Here is a 4,577-nt window from a genome sequence, read left to right as displayed (position 1 = left end):
TGAAGAGACTATTGCCTTTCTAAAATTAGAGTGGAAGGAAAAGGTTTCCCTCCAGCTGGGGGTGAATCTAGAATATCAATGAGATTAATGATTGTTTGTTGTAGTGATTCCTTCCCTATGTCCATGTGCTTTTTGGGATTTTTCCTGTATTTCAATTTGAATTCCTTCATAGAAGTATCAATCCCTGGTGACTGATCTTCTCTAAGCCTTTTCCCTATTATTCCCTGTTCTTGTTCTTTTCCTTTTTTTGTTTTTTCTTTAGTAGTTTGTCTTTCCTGTTGTCTTGGAGTCTGTCCATAGGAAGAATAAATCACTTGTTCCTCACCCTCTTGTAATGTGTCAAGCATCCACTCAATCTAGTTCATGTATTTTTCAATTTTTGGCCTTTGAGTGTGAATATAGGTTGTTGACTTGTTCTCCACCCTTTTCTTGGAGATGATGCCCCACAGGTCATAGGACGATGTAAAACGATGGGTGAATTTCATTTCCTTCAATCTCTTATCTGCCTCTTCTCCTGCTTCTCTGTTGTTACAAATGAAAGGACCAATCTGGGATTTGATGCTAAATTGTGACTTTTTCTTGGCTACTACAAAATGTACTTCATCTGCATTGATCATTTTTCTGATGTATTCAAGTGAAAATATCCTCATGGGGAGGAACTTTGGCATATTATAAGGAGCCAAATCACAACCATATACTCTTAATTCAATGTAATTTTGGTACAAGTACCAATCACCTGTTCTTGCTTGGTCTGTCAACTGCATAACCCTTCTAATTTCTTCACTAATTCTGGGTTCTGCAGTCCCACTAAGGAGGCTCATCACTGGGGTGAAGAAACATTTCTAAATTTCTTTTGTAGCTGAAGTCTTTCGAGTCCTTCATCACTAATGTTGTCCAGAAAATAACAGATTGGGGTTCACAGACCTCATTCAACTAGCTCATTGAAACCTGGAACCTATCTACTCAAAAATAAACAAACATATATACCAAAACTTAGGAGTATTGGAAAACTTCCTCTATGAAGAAACTAACAAACTACTCATGGATGGCATCTGCTAGAAATTGACTGAAATTGAAAAGGATAAAGGGCTTGGATTTTATTCATAAAATGGATAGAAAACCTATGATAGCTTCGTCAAGCCACTGATCTGAATAATAGCCAACTAAATAAGAAAGAATAGTGACACTGTGTCTGGTTCTGTGAGGGAAAGCAAAGGAGGAATAACGAGGATTCTTGTTTTGAAGAGGTGTTTGCTCAGTCATGAAAAGTTATAAGGTTTTAGATCTCTTAGAAAAATCTAGTTTTTGATACATTTTAGTGAGAATCTCATGGGAAAAGGGAGTAGTTCCTTCAATAAGAGGAGCCTGCATCATTTGCATAATAGACTTGGCATCAATGGTAAACAATATATGTCATGTTGGGATCATCACTTCCCTTTGATGTAGGTTGTAGCATGAGTGGAATTTCCTAAAAAATTCTAGGTAATTGTAGTTTTTAGGGAAGATATAGAAAGATAAATTAATGTCCCAGAGGTCCATGTCATCTACTTAATCCACAAATTTATCCTCCCACCAGCTGTATATGTCAAATAAATCAAAATCTGAGAGTGTTTCGTGGATCTTAAAATCCCTGGCTGCCAGCAATATATGATCCAAATCCAATGGTGGATGGACCATTGCGTTAAATACCTCCTATTCTTTCTTCTTGGGTTCCATGGCTTTCTTCTGTAAAAACCTTTGAAAACGGAACTGTGTTGAATTTGAAGTAGACCTGTAACAGAAAGGGGATGAGAAGAAATGGGAATTCAATGAGGGAGAAAGAAAAGGGATGAATTGGAAGTGGCATTCAAGAAGGGGAATGCTCTGTAATTGTAGAAAAATGATGCTTTCTGTGACTATAATGTTGTTTCACTATGTTTACTGTGTTCTTTGTGTATGCATGAATGGAATTGAATTGTACTTGTAAACAACGAGATTACATAAGAATTTGTAAATGGATATGAGATGGTGCATTTGTAGATTTTTGAGGTGTTTTCCATTAGCTTGGCTTGACTTGGCATGGGTCCATTGGCTAATGGTCCAACTAATTGAATGCACAACAGCAGGAATGGAGGTGATAGGCAGATGGGATGGGATGGCGTCGTGAGGTGGCGGGAGTGAGAAACAGTCACAAAAGGAGAGTGGTTTAGTTAAAGGCATAAACCATTTTTCGAGGGGCCCTGGGAGTGGCAAGCTATATGAGGGGGGGTGTTATCACAAAATCAAGCACTGAAGGCTGCTAATCAGTCAGACTCTGTGTAACTATTTCAAACCAGACTTTGGACTAAGGCTTAGCCTCCTTAGTCTGAGAGGGCTCTCTCACAGATTATGAATATTGACTAATGACAAGAAAAGATGGCTAACTCTTATAAGACACATGAAAATAAGCTGGCTGGACAACATTGAATTGATTCCCATTGGGCTTATGGAGTCTCTCATATCTCAGCAAACAAAAACACTATCTTTTCATAGAAATCAGGGCACTTTACATCTATATGTTCAAACATAACTTTGAAACCACAGTTTGCCAAGGCATACAGGAAGTCAGAGCATGATTCATGAGTTCTGAGTGATTATGCATTAACAAAACTGTAAAAGAACCTTAAAGAAAGAATACCATCACACATTTGAACAAGAAGATCCATTGTGAATCCTGAGAAGAAAACACAGTCATTTGCATTACTGAAATTTGTTTATACATAAACCAAAAACAGTCTTCTCCAAAACATCCAACCCCAATTACATAGATCATTCAGCTATATATAGACACATCCTTCTAACTACTTAGAGCTTCCTCCTCCAGCATGAGGGGAGCTCGAAGACTATTACTAATTACCCCTATCTTCCAATTAACTAATTCATTAAATACATTAAGTGCTGACTGTAATTACAAAGAATGCTAATTAACTACATATCTAATTCTATCTTCCTCGTATCATGATCCTTCTTTGCTCTTGGACACCTGTCTCCTTTCAGTTTGGCCGAGATAACTGAGAAGTGGATGCAATGAACAAGGTTAGCATTGGATACTGAATGCGCTGATGGTTCATTGATCATAAGAACAAACCCCTGTTTTTCCGGTCCTTGTCTCCCACCATCCTTCGAAAGTTAAGCAACATGTTCCCAGCTCTTTAATACCCCAAAATTTATGAGCATCACCATATTTCAGATGTGCTGGAGGCTTCATTGATTGAACATGTGCCTCTCTTTCAAAATTCCCGTTCATATTATCAAAATAGCTGCTCTGCATTTAAAATCACCACCTACAGCAGTTTCGTAGCGCGCTACGAAACTGCTGTGTGATTTAAAAAAAACACAGTCTTCCTCTAAACTCCTCACAAAATTGAATAGCTGTTGTTGCCATTCTTCAGTTTCACCTTTGCTATGCTGGGATTCAGAATCACATTCTCTGTATCCTCCATAAGGCTAGAATGGGTTACCTTCTTTTCCTCATCAATGATCACCTCAAGCTTAGGCCTAACATGATTATTGAGAACTGAAGCACACAAAATCGATGCCCTTTTTATATATTTTTTATCTTTGTCTCGTCCTTTGTCCTTGCATTTGTTCATGTATCTCAAGGTACGTGCTGCCTCATCCACAAGCTCAACAGTCCACTCTCGGTCATTCGAAGCACCATAAAAAGCGGGGTCCCTTTGATTGAACGAAGCACCATTGTATTGCAAGACATAGCTCTTGCAAATCCAAAGTCGCAAAGCTTGACAACACCTCCAGCACCAATAAGAATATTTTGAGGCTTCATATCACGATGTATAATACGATGAGAATGGAGATAATGAAGTGCCCACGCCAGTTGCTTAGCAATAGCCTGAACTTGTGCTTCAGGAAGTCATTTGTCATCTTCAAGAATCTCCAATAGTTCACCCTGTGCAAATTCTGTGACAACACAAAACTCCTGTGGACTTTCAAATGCATCTAGCATCTCTATGATATTTTCATGCTTCAGCTGTCGTAATATCTCAATTTCCTGCCTCAGATTGTCAATGTCTTTTTCACTCTTTCCATGCTTTAAGATAAACTTCATAGCAACTGTCTGCCCTGTGTACTTGCGCCTGCCTTTGAACACCTTTCCAAAAGAACCTTCACCAACTAACTCTACAACATGATAATTTTCCACGCCCATCTTACAAATTATTGAAAATGGCGGAGATAAGTTCCTTGCAGCAGTAAGAGACCTTCGTCGAATTAACAAAGAATGAGTGGCCCCGTTCGGTGATCCGGAGGGTGCGTAGGATCAGATCAGAATGCAAACCCAGCCATCAGTAAATCTACAGCATCTTCAGCAGCTACATACAGTATGCCCCACCGCTTCTGCCAAGCTATTTCTGAACCCTTCTTGTTTGGGACTAACACCCCTTTCCTTATTTTGCTTCCGCTTCAACATTCGAAGCGACAGAGGCAATCCTACACCATCTGCCTTCTTTTCAAAAGTTACAGGGGAAATTCTACTAACATTTATGCCCTCATAGAAAGCAGCTATATCAGTAGTGAAAAGACGAGGCATGCACCACGGCTCA

The 4,577-nt window shown here is 39.1% G+C and overlaps 1 pseudogene; it reads right to left on the bottom strand.

The window, feature by feature from the left end:
* Positions 1-3,873: 3,873 nt before the first annotated feature.
* Positions 3,874-4,230, bottom strand: LOC149252818 (serine/threonine-protein kinase TIO pseudogene; annotated as a pseudogene).
* Positions 4,231-4,577: the final 347 nt, after the last annotated feature.

This window comes from Pinus tabuliformis, chromosome 7, assembly GCF_031772625.1.
Source record: "Pinus tabuliformis cultivar Carrire ecotype Pingquan chromosome 7, CPIR1, whole genome shotgun sequence".
In the NCBI taxonomy this organism is placed as follows: domain Eukaryota; kingdom Viridiplantae; phylum Streptophyta; class Pinopsida; order Pinales; family Pinaceae; genus Pinus; species Pinus tabuliformis.
The sequence above is the reverse complement of the archived record's forward strand: the minus strand, read 5'-3'. Positions and strand labels throughout refer to the sequence as shown.